The sequence below is a fragment of the Calidris pugnax genome, unplaced genomic scaffold (assembly GCF_001431845.1).
Source record: "Calidris pugnax isolate Ruff unplaced genomic scaffold, ASM143184v1 scaffold15, whole genome shotgun sequence".
Lineage (NCBI taxonomy): Eukaryota > Metazoa > Chordata > Aves > Charadriiformes > Scolopacidae > Calidris > Calidris pugnax.
Genome location: NW_015090774.1, coordinates 2,594,646 through 2,607,101, shown reverse-complemented (window position 1 = coordinate 2,607,101; position 12,456 = coordinate 2,594,646). Strand labels below are relative to the sequence as shown.

Sequence of the window (12,456 nt, the reverse complement as noted above, 5' to 3'; positions counted from 1 at the left end):
AGCGACATGACAAGAGGTAATGGTTTTAAACTCAAACAGGGGAGATTTAGATTAGAAATTAAGAAGAAATTCCTTACTCTGAGGGTGGTGAGACACTGGAATGGGTTGCCCAGGGAGTTTGTGGATGCCCCACCCCTGGAGGGGTTCAAGACCAGGCTGGATGGGGCTTTGAGCCACCTGGTCTAGTGGGAGGTGTCCTTGCCCATGGCAGGGGGATTGGAACTCGATGATCTTTAAGGTCCCTTTCAACCCAAACCATTCTGATTCTATGATTTTATGTAAATACACTGATCATACAGGTTTTATGGTATACAGTTCCAAGGAATTATATTGACTCTGATGTGGTGCTCAGTCTTCCAGCAGTGTAAGAATGAGTCCAGAAAGACTCACCTTTCTCTCGCTGTCCCACCTGGTTCTTCTAATCCTAACCAGGGTATTTACAATCCGTGGTTGGGCCCATACTTTGATTATATGATTATAATCATTTAATAGATAAACCTCATTGTTATCAAAACTATTGATAAAGTTAAGGACCATATAAAAGTTAAGTGTTATCATCGCTTTCATTTATTATACAAAAAAGACTCATAAGTCTCATACACATAACGTTTTTAATTACCGTCAATAGTTCCCTGTCTTATTTTAAGATTACTTTTCCCCCAGGTAAGAATTCAAAACAATCCTACAATACAACGCAACAATTATCAGTGCAATAATTAGCTGTCTAATTTCAAGTCAAATTAATTCATCAGATCTCTTTCTGATTTATTTACTAAGTGGCACTTCCATAAAACTCATCTAAAAAATAACTAGATGGGAAAAAGATTTTCATGATTAAACCCTATGAATTCCACCAGACTTACAGAAAAAAAAAAAAGAAAAACCAACAACAAACTGCCAAAGACCTGATTTTGGCTATGAATAAAGTTCTACTTACATACAAAAGATCAAAGTTTCTTAGCAAAATATCTTATTTGAAAAGTTTTGACATTACTGCTGATATTATCCTTTTAAACTGAGGCTAAACAAACAAACATAAAAACCTATCAAAACTATCATGCTTCAAAAAAAGTATTATACTACATCACAAAAATGAATATATATTGAAAGTAAGTCACCAACAGCACAATAACAGTACCCTATTCTTGGAACTGAGCAATTTTTGAAATTTTAAATAACTACAATGTAGTATACAATCTAGGGGAGAGGTAGAGAAAAATCACCATTGATTCTCTATCCCCTCAACAATAAATAATTGGACCCAGGATCTGAATAGCACAGATTAGCATTAAAATACCAGTCAATTATTACTATCTGTAATATAACATTTTGAATGGACAATACTCTGAACAAATACATGCAGTGTTAACTAGAGCATGGAGGCCAGCATATGTCTGAATAAAAAGAGCCAAGGACTCCTGTTAATTTCAATTAGTGATGCAATTCACTCTCACCTTGTACATTCTTCAAATACCTGTACTATTTCAGCATGACGACAAGAATCTACAAATGTATGATTACAGTAAAAAGGAGCTCTGAAGATGTCCACAATGTGTATATTTTTTTCCCCAACAAGGCAAGAGTTTGTGTTCAGAAAGAAAATGGACAATCAATTGTGACGGAATAGGGATAGGCTTGAAGTATTCTGTAATTATTGCCCTGTTCCCATGAAAAGCCGCCTCTTGTAGATCAGATATAAAAGGCTTGGGACTTGATATATTGCTATTTCAACAGAATGACAACTGAGTATTAAGCTGAATTAACTTTTCTAAGTAGATAGTCTCAGCTCTCAGGTACCCAAATTAAGGGTCCTGGGGAGTATTTGGCACCTGACTTAATTTTGGTAAGAAGTAAGATTTCGGGAAATCATTCATTCTTGGTTCCAAATGTAACAGCTCAAAGTAGGTTTCTACTATCAATTGCCTTAGCAGAATGATAGGACTAAGACCACCTATGATACACTAAGAGAGATCAGAGAGGCAATGGGGGAAGGAAATATAGCTGTAATGGCAGATACCCATGAATATGAGGCAAGTCTCACACTGGGACAACAAAGCAGAGAAGAAACTTTTAATGCTACAATAATAATTTCATGGAGAGCTGGTTAGGGAAACCATCAGAAATGCAGTCTCAGACTTATTATTGAATAGTATGCAGGATCTTGCTCCAAATTTTTCTATTGAAAGGCACGCTAATAACACATTCAGATTCAATATCTCTACAGGAATTATAAAAGCCAGAAAATCCACCACAATTGTATGTGGCTTCCAAAGGAAAATGACACAGAAATGAGAGAGCCTATCAAAAGAAGATAAAAAGAGCTGCTAAAAGAATTACATCCCAGAGACACCATGTACATTGCTGAAAGACACCATACCGAAAACACAGTGCTAGCGCACATCACTTATTAAGAAAGGCTTGATTAGAAGTTAAAAGGAAACTGCCTTGGCAACACAGGCTAAGAGCAGCTTTAAGAAACAAGAAAACAGCAACCAAATCCACTCATTGAAAAGCTTAAGTTATATTCAGATGAAGATAAAAAAAAAATCATACACTCTGGTGAATTAAATAAATACAAACGGGTTAAAAAAAGTTTAAGGAGTAACACAGAAATCAAACTAAGGGCTGCCACTCTCAATCTACAATATTATGCAACATCCAGAGAGCCTAGAAATGTCTACCATGCTGAACAACTAACAATGAATTGCACAAATCAGGTAAACTTGTGAAAAAATGACCTGGTTTGCCATAAAAGTCAGGCAACAGTGAGGAGGTGCGACTTAAACGGCTCTGATGCCTGCTGCCTTCCCAGAACCGCTACTGAGACTCATTAACATTATATTAATTTTATATCTACTACAAGTAATGCATCCATGTGAAGCTCTTTAAAAATATTGTTTGCTATTTTATCATGCTCCTAAATGTGCCTATCAAAATCCAGTAGCTTCTGGTGGTTTTACTCTTGAAAACATTTGTCAGCTAAAACTAAAACTTCAGACAGTACCTGCTTTGCTGAAACAAACAAAACAAAATGAAGAACAGTTGGCAAAGATCTAAGTTCTAAAATATAATGAAAAAATGTGGCTAGTTGTAAAATAGCACTTTTGCAGTAGGTGAAAACAGTGAAAAACTGTCTTGATGCTAGGGGTAGGATATTTTTTTGTTTGCTTTAAAGAAAAACTAATGCAAAATTGCTTGCACTGGTGTTTTCCTTAAAAGACTAGTCCTATTGATAAATCATATTTAAGTGAGGACATCCATGTCAGCCTCCTCTGTTTGCCAGCTTTCTAGTAATTCTGTCATGTCTCCCTACTCCTCTTGCAAGGAAAGTGGCAAAATTTGACATTTTAAGGCATAACTTAATTGCATGTATATCTTACCCTTACAAGCTACTCTCAGATAACATAACATCCTGTAGTTAACTGAGTTAGTTATGGTTTAATTACTTTATACAATTATACTTTTCTTATTTGCATTTAAAACAAAAACAAAACCAAAGAACAGTGTTGACTTGCACAAACTAGGATTTTCTGAATAATCTTGTAAATACATATTGATTATGACCACAATGCTAAGGTGTCATCAATGGTGCTCTACTTTTCTGTGTCTACATCTGAATTCCTTCTCTTCTGTCAGAACTAAGTGATCTATGTCAGCAAGAAGAGTATCTCAAGAAGCTCTGTCATAGATGCAATCCTGGCATTCATAACATAGCTGTTACAAAGAAGTTGCTAATTTCTTAGTGTACAATCAAGCAAGTTTTCTGTGCACTTACTTTATTTGGTTCAGGTTTCCCCCTACAAGTTAGTGACAAAGTCAAGAATGGCAAAAGATAATGAAGAAACAAACGTAAAGCTATTACACATAGCAATCTCTAGTATTTCTAAACGGTTTTGTGTCTGGATATGAGTAACAAAAACAACCAACCATCAGAACAACAACAAAAACAAAACCACAAAACCAAAAAAAAAATAAAAAAATAAAAAATCAAACCAGCCAAAAAGTCCCCCAAAATTGAGTACTTCACACAAGCAAAAAAAATTATTTGAGATTCCAGAAGAAAACGAGAAAACGAAACCAAAACAAGCAACAAGCCACCACCTCCCCAGTATCAAAGGCAGCATTAGCACTCAAATCTGTGTAATAGATATTAAAAAAAATCTCATGGGTATGATCCAGTTTTTTCCCTCCATCAGGGTAAGGAGTCACCCCAGCATTATGGCCAAGACAACATGTTCTACAGTCTCTCTTCCCTGCCCGCAGGAAACATGGTGAGGGTCCTTTTAGCTCCACTGATTCAGCTTCAGAACAAACTCAATACAGAAATCTCAAGAAAGATTTTCAGACATACTTTTTTAATAAAAGGCTAGAATAATTTTTACACCTTGGAAGAGCTGTTTCTTTGCCAGCACTGTTCTTTACCAGTCCTTACACTGAGCTCCCATAGTAACTCAAAACAAATACTGTGCATTTTCAGGTACATTCATTCTGTTTTGCTCTAAGAACTGCTAGAGGAGAAAGATTTCTCTACATCTCAAACCTTGTATATATATATATACACTCTCACTACCATGACTCCTGATAGACAAAATAAAAATAATAATAAAAAAAAAAAACAATCAGTTGACATAAAAGAGTTTATAAAGAGATTTGGATCACAGCAATAAAGCAAGAAGATAAAATGCAAGAGCCTGAGGCATGAGAGACAGGCCCTCATGATCACTTGGCCACTAGTGCCTCGCAGTGAACTGGAGAGCAAAAATGGACAGGGGCCTGGATACAGTGAAGAGGCACTTTAGCATGTGGGTCCCCACCTACCGTTAAACGTATTAGCCATCACATTTCCAGCCATGTTTAGCTCGCACAAAAGCTTACAGCCAAGTGTAACAGTAGAGGTGAGCTTACTAATGTTCACAAAGTAAGTGTGAAAGAAATCGTTGTATTTCAAGGAATGAGTTCCGGGTTAAAAGCTTCACTGCATACAGCTTATTTTGCCTTTCATCTGTATCTATCAACATAGTAAAATATTACACAGCATGTACTCACAGAAGAAAAGACACATTCCTGAAAGCTATGCCACAACTTGAGAGGAGGTTACCAGTGAGTTGAATACCTTACAGCACTCTCTGGGGAACAACATGGGAGGACATAGGTTTTATGATAACAATCTTACAGATCAATTTTTTCCACAGTAAAAATAATCTTCACAGAGTTAATATTTACATCAGGACTTAGGAAAAAGCAGGTAAGAGGGACAAGTTCTACACACAGTGGAGTTTTTGTTTTCAAATGAAGGGCACTAAACAGAAACAAATACACCATTACTGAACAGCTTCAGCACCAAGTTCTCATAACAAGTATTTTGGAAGGAGAAGAAACAGCAACCACAGATGATTGCTGATCTGCTCTACGTAATGACAGCTCCAAACTGAGAAAATGCATTTACGCACTACATTTTAGTAAAAGGTTTTATTATGACTGAAGGTACAGATAATAAAATACTTGCTATATTTATTTAATTCAACATAGTCTTTGTAGCTGCAGAAATCATAATAGAGCAATGCAGTTAGCTGCACATGCAATCTGAGCTTATTCTCTTTGCTTAAATTGGCTCTTAAAACAACCTACTCCATAGACATGTAGCATCCTGATCTTGGAGATAATTTTAGAAAAACACACAGAGCTCTGCACATGAAAGCCCATAATGACATGACACGGCTTTGTAAAATTCAGTGAAATTCAGTAATGTGAACTCCTAACAGCTAATGAAAAGCCTCTCAAAGAACTGAAATAAAATATAATTAAATGGAAAAAAAAAAAAGATTAATTTTGAATTCTAATTACTAGGTGTCTGTCAAAATACATTTCATCTAATTAACTGCACACAGACAAAGCTTGCATCATCTCATTGTCTGCTGTGGCACTACAATGAATTCTACTACAATACCACTGAATCACTAGCCTAGCAAAGCAAATAATATGTTTCATGTAGAAACAAAGTTTACAGAGGAAAAGTACTACTTTTGTTAAATGAACTGATAGCAAATGACAGTACCTCATTAGAAGAAAAGTGTAAACAGTTAATTTAAAAACAGGCTACATAGAAACAGAAAATTATTTAAGTTTCTGAGAATTGTAATCAATCTTCTAAGTAGTTTACAATAGATTTTCAGTATTTTGCAAACAGAAATACTCCCATCAGCATCTACAGTGAAATCATCTCCTTGTCCAGAAGTGGTGGCAAACATGGGCTTGTTTAACAAGTATTATGGCAATCAAAGTTGTCTATCTGGCACTAAATGTTTTTTTTTTTTTTTTTTTTTCTTTTTTCCTCCACTTGGAAAATGATTCAATGGTACACAACAGAAAAAGTTCTTTCACTTCTACATTAATGGCCCAAATACATATTGGCTACTTGATTGCAAGGCTAAGAAGGGCAGGCGTGCAGTTTTAAATCTTACCTTCTACAGAAGTTAGGCACTTTACTCAAGAGTACAGTAAGTTGCTCTCTGTGTCCAGGAATCCTCACAGTTAAATAGGGGCAACCACTCCATTTTTTAAACTACCATAAGAAGACTGAAGACATAAGACACCACCCACACTTGATACAATATCTTGGCAAGACAACTCACCTAGCTTGCAAGAGAAACATGTTCAGCTCTCTCCTGAACATGACTAAATCCATGTTATTGATATCCTTCACACCCTTGCAGACTGTGTTACTCTCCAGGTTTCTGAAAATGTACAGATAAGAATTTAAAAAATAAGTAACTAAAAGAAAAACTGAGGCAGGATAGCAAGAACACAGCTGGCTAGACCTGGGCAGAGCATGAATCAGAGAAGAGAGGAATTATAAATTGCATTACTTGCCCTGAAGATTATTTACAGATCCTTACTTTGGGACACAGTTCACTAAGGAACACTTGCTCAAGAGCTAGTTTGGATTTCCCTGAAACACAGTAAACCAAGTAAGAACCTAGGGATGAAGATTTATCTCTTTCCCTACAATAAATACTACTGTCTTAAGCAGATGTTAGCTAGTACTTTTTTCCAAGTCCAGTATCTGGAAAAAAGCAGCAGCAACTGTTTTCCTGTGCATTCAAAAGCTGATCTCAATAGGTCTCATCGGGGTCAAATTCACTTTAGAAATGGCAAACGTATGAGTCTTTTGCTCTTGTTGGTCTCTTACATCTTACACTTTACTGTTCTACACGGCCTTCATCCTTAGCAAAACTGCAGATGCCACTGAAGTAAAAGAAACGGCTGACATAAACAGCAGTATTTTGACTGAGAGAAACCTCAGTAGACTTGAGGACTGGGCTAATCTCATGAAGTTCAACACAGAGAAGTACAAAGTTTTACACCTGCAGCAATGTAACCCTGCAGTGTTGGCCAGCAGTCAACCACTGAAGAGGTCCTAGCACTTATGGTGGACCCAAAGTTAAACAGCAGCCAACAGGGCCCACTTGTCATGAATAAGGCAAACTGTATCCTGAGCATCATTAACAAACAACAGGACATACAGAACAAGAGAATTATTCTCATCTTACACTTTCCACTGATGAGGCTGGAATACTACAGAACCAGTTTTTGCACCTGTACTTCAAAAGCAATGTGGAGAGGCCAAGCAGAGGACTGTCACAATGGTCAGGGGACCAGAGAACATGATCCACAAGGAGAGGTTGAAGTCACTGGCCTTGTTTAGTCTGGTGAGTAGCAGGCTGTAGGGACAAGATAAGATGAAGGGCCCCAGCAAAGACAAGGAAGCTAAATTCTCAGTAGTGGCAGACAGCAAGCAAAGGGAAACACCCACAAACTGGTATTTGAAGGTTTCTGGCTTAACACTAGGGATACAAAATTTCCCTAGGAGAGTAATGCAGCCCTGGATCAGTGTCCAACATCAGCCAGAATCTCCAGACCTGATCTAGTGCTGGAAATAACCCACCTCTGCTGGAAGTTTGGGCTAGATGACCCCTGAGGTCCTTTCCAACAGATATGTCTATAATTCACTCCATGCTCAGCAGGGAACTGCTTTCATGGCTGCCTCTAATTCTCAGTTAAGGTTTCTGCTTCCTCACTATCACTCTGTACGGTCACACTGACCTCATATTCTACCAAGAACAAGTGAAATAGAGGAGGAGGTGGCATTAGAATGCTCAAGTATGAGCTAATCGTGAATGATCCAACCTTAGGAGGGAAACCAACAAATTTTGAAGAAGTAACAGTCCATCCCTTGGGAGGTGTTTTTCCCTTTAAATACCAGATCTCTCTGGTTTCCCCTGTGTAATGAAAAACAGATTTAATCCAATGCCACATACTTTACAAATTGAGTGTATGAAACCACACCATGAATATGAGAATGTAAAAGGCTGCAACAAATAACTGAACCAATTTTTTGCCTTTTTTGCTTTTAAATCAATATCATCATCTTCTCTCTGTTCTTTCTTACCTGTCTGTATTCATCAACTTGTCTCTCTTTTAGATTGCAAGATTTCCAGGCTGAAAAACTTCCTTTTTTTCCCCGTGGGCTTTTTTTTTCCTGTTGTTGTTGTTGTTTGGGGTTTATTTTGTTTTCTTTTCTATATCTTTCATTTTTTAAGGTCTTGGCCATTACGAAAGCCTATAAGCCTCAGAATAAATCAAATTCAAAACCCCAAAATGCAATGGCTATGACAAAAATGCACATTTGGGTTAAAAAGGAAGGATGTAGACTAACAAAAATCCTCAGTAAATTGGCTTGGTATTGATGTAGTCTTTAGCCCTTTATTCTAGACCAAAACCTGTTCCCTAATATTGAGAATTTATCAAGAATTACGCTCAAAGTAGTAAGGCAGTCACATGATACAGCTGTGAGAGACATAAAAGCTTGTCTATTCTGCAGAAAGAGCTGTCATTAGATAAGCAAAGAAAAATAGCACAAAGAATTATAACTTTGCTTGTACCAATTTCCTCAGAATCTCTTTTTTTTTTTTAATCCATTGCACTCAAAGACACTATTAAAGCTGTAGTTACATCTTCTGATTTGAGAAAAATGCTTACAGCAGGAGAAAACTTGCAAAGCAATGAAGCGATAAATAATTTGACTTATAAAAAAGGCAGAGGATCTGAACAAAACAATCTGTATAAATTTAATTAATTGGAAGCTAAGACAAGAAAAAAAAAAAAAGATTGGCAAAGAAAATCTCAGTTTCCTTTTATTAAAGGAGGGTAGACTCCAGAATTAGGTTAATTACTGATCAAGAAAAAGGCTCCAACATTTTATTAGCCAAATGCTTCACTATAGTACAAAAGCATGCATTGCATCATATTATGTGGCTCATCTCTGTTACTGGAAAATTAATTTTCCAATCTCAGTAAGGATCTTACTCCTTGTGTCCATTTGTTTTCCAGCCTGGCAGAAACAACATTTACTACAGGAAAGCAAGAGAATGAAGCATTTTTCAGAGAATAGACATCCTTAAAAGCAGAAAAAGACCAGTACTGTTAATTGAGAGGTAAACTGAAAAATGCAGGTGCACATTTGTGGATCACAAATGGGAGGACAATAACAATTCTGAATCCCTACCAAAAGCATTTTATGGGACTATATTCTGAAGTGCAGGTACTAAGAATAAAGATTTAAAAACAATCAAGAAAAAGATTAAAGCTGAATTCAAAATTTAATCTTTGGAATGAAGAAAGCAAAACCCTTTCTGAGAAACAATTTACCATAAACCTCCCTTTTGCTCTGTCAAATGATTCATAATATGCCAACACACAAAAAGACTTGACAACCTTTCTCCCACGCTGCTGTTGTCCCCATCTGCAATGTTACTGTTGAAGTGCAAATCTCTCAAGTGTCCTGCTCTCTGGTCTCCCACCTTCACAAGGTAATGACCAAGCAGGGTTGCCCTCCAGAATCAGCAAAGCTCATCTGTCAATCCCTTGCGTACACTATTCCATACAAGGAAAGCAACTCCTCCAAGCAAATTAACAGTTTTGTCACCAACATCACAGATTTTGCTGTATAAGGATTAAAGAACACCATGTTTCACATTATTTATTCAAGCATACACCAACTTTAGGGCACTGCACAGAACTGCATGAGTATCAGCAACAACCTCTGAGGGTGCCAGAGGACTGCCAACAAGTGAAAATAATCAACATATAATTTTAAGAATGAATTGCATGAATCAAATTTAAATTTTGTCCATACAAATCTCCCCCCAGGAATATAAGAAGTAAAGTTGTCAGTGGCTGAAATAATTATTGTTTCAACCTCACATAACATTTTATTAGTTTTTTAAAAAATGACCCAAAACTTAAAATTTCCTTATTATCTTCAAATAATTATTGCTAGTAACTATTTAGAACACAGCAATTTAAAATGGCACCCATTTTCAAGGTTTTAGATTTGAAAGATACCTGGTCTGCACTGTATCTACTTGCAATAAAACAAAACCAAATGAAATCTTGGGATGACAGAATGCATGTGCTTATGACCTCTATGCACACAGTTCCTCATATCCACCTACTGAATAATTGTATTCAGAACACAGTGATGCAAAATAAAAAGTGTTTTCAAAAACACAATATTCTTTTTTTCTGTCAGGAGATAAAGTAATGCATATTGCTTTTAGTCCCTTAAAAAAAACCAAAACAAACAAACTATAAGTTATATGCAATTTTTAATATGTGAATATCTCTGCATATTCTAATAACAGATCAAGCAGACAGACAAAATAAAATTGATAATCACAAACAGCAGGGAGATCTCATAGGATTGTCATCCCTTACAAGCCAAATTTCTAGGTGGAAAGAAGCCGTCCCCTTGCAGGGAAGCTTTCCAATGACCAACAGCCACAAGAGATTCAGACATTACACTTCTGGAACAAAAGAACTTGCTGACCCCCAACACAAGTCCTGGTGTTTCAAGGGAGAACTGCAAATCCAAAATAACAGAATGCAGCCTCCCAGGGACGACATGAACTTGGCCAGTAGCTCCAGTTAGAAGTTTTTATGAACTTGGAATTGCTATTACAGTTCAGTATTTGCAAAAGCATTATGAAATTCCTCCTGAGAAAGGAAGGTTGTTTGTTTTAACGTCTCCAGTGTATTCATAACTTTAGTACTTAATCTGCTCAGAGACAAGATATTGCCCAAGACCATGCTGCAAAATAACAGATTACACTAAATAAAACCAGTTGGAATTCCATAACTTACTTAAAAGATCTTAATTTCATTCCTGAATAAACACCTTCCCCATTTTTTTGTTCAAATATTGTATCCCTTGTTTACTTGTCTTATAGTAACAGATTTTGAAAATTACTCATAATGTTATCCATGAAAGTCAGGCTGCTCTGTCTCCTTAAAATTTTGAAGAAAAAAAGAAAAAAATCTACATAAGAGTAATGTTATCATTTCCAAAGCAATTTTAAAGGAGTAAGTCAAAACATTACTCTACAATCTGTTACATAATAATATGAACGATAAATTACATACATTACCATAAAATCATAATCCTATTGCAATTGTATTTTATAATGGAACCCAATTTTCTCTAAATTGAGATGCTGTGCTGACTAAATTGAAGTTTAAATCAGATGACAGATGATTTCTGATACACATGCACAATAAGAGAAAGTATGCCACCCACAAACAATTTTCATGTTTTAAACATAACAAGCAGCTTGTAAATATGAATCAAGATACATTCTTCAAAAAAAAAATTAGAAAATGTAATTAGAGAGATGATAATGCACTGAGCATGCCAGCCATGGATTGCCACCTTCTTAAAACTGAAGGCTGAGATAATTATATGATGCAGAACTCATTAGAAACATTAGTAGTAGAAAGACTTCTACGAATCCAACATTTTAGAAATTGAAGTACAATTCAAACAATCTACTGATCTTCCAGCACAGTTTTTTTATGGGGAAAGATATTCTACATGTTTTCCTCCTCTTTCTAAATACATTATTTTACCAGAAAACTCTGTGCAAGTCAACAACTCAGTAGGCTTTTAATCATTTGAAAGTATAAATATTTTAATTAAAGACAATCCATGGGATATAGCAGTGAATACAAGCTGATTTCCTCGCATTTAGAATTACGCTTTAAATGTAATGTACTTTATGACTCTCTTGCTTCAATGATTATAGAACAGCACTCAATTCTCTCTGTGGAGGTGATGCCAGAGGAGACCGTTACTTCAAGAACAGCAGCAGAATCTGCCCCTTGAAAGGGGCTGCACTGCAATCACATCAAAGGCAGATTTCTCCACATGGAGGAAAATGCTGCTCCATGCCACCCCTCTTTAGCCTGTGGATGGTATTGTCTTTCTCAAGTTTTAAGGAACAAATCTAAGAAGAATAACCAGAAAAATTTTCATACCCAAGACAGAATTTTTGGTCAAAACCACAATTTGTCAAGATAGACAAAATTCCACAGATGAAGCATTCAGTTGGGCTATCGAAG

General features: G+C 36.2%; 1 protein-coding gene across 5 annotated transcripts in view; it reads right to left on the bottom strand.

Annotated features, from left to right (window-relative positions):
- The window catches only part of MARCH1 (membrane associated ring-CH-type finger 1), a 190,031-nt gene extending 183,301 nt beyond the window's left edge, over positions 1-6,730 (bottom strand). For 3 of the 5 annotated variants that reach the window (XM_014945444.1, XM_014945420.1, XM_014945436.1), the window contains exon 1: positions 6,633-6,730. The gene's annotated coding sequence lies outside the window, so the exon portion shown is untranslated. The remainder of the gene's footprint in view (positions 1-6,632) is intronic. The other 2 variants (XM_014945464.1, XM_014945457.1) reach the window with 2 other exon arrangements.
- Positions 6,731-12,456: the final 5,726 nt, after the last annotated feature.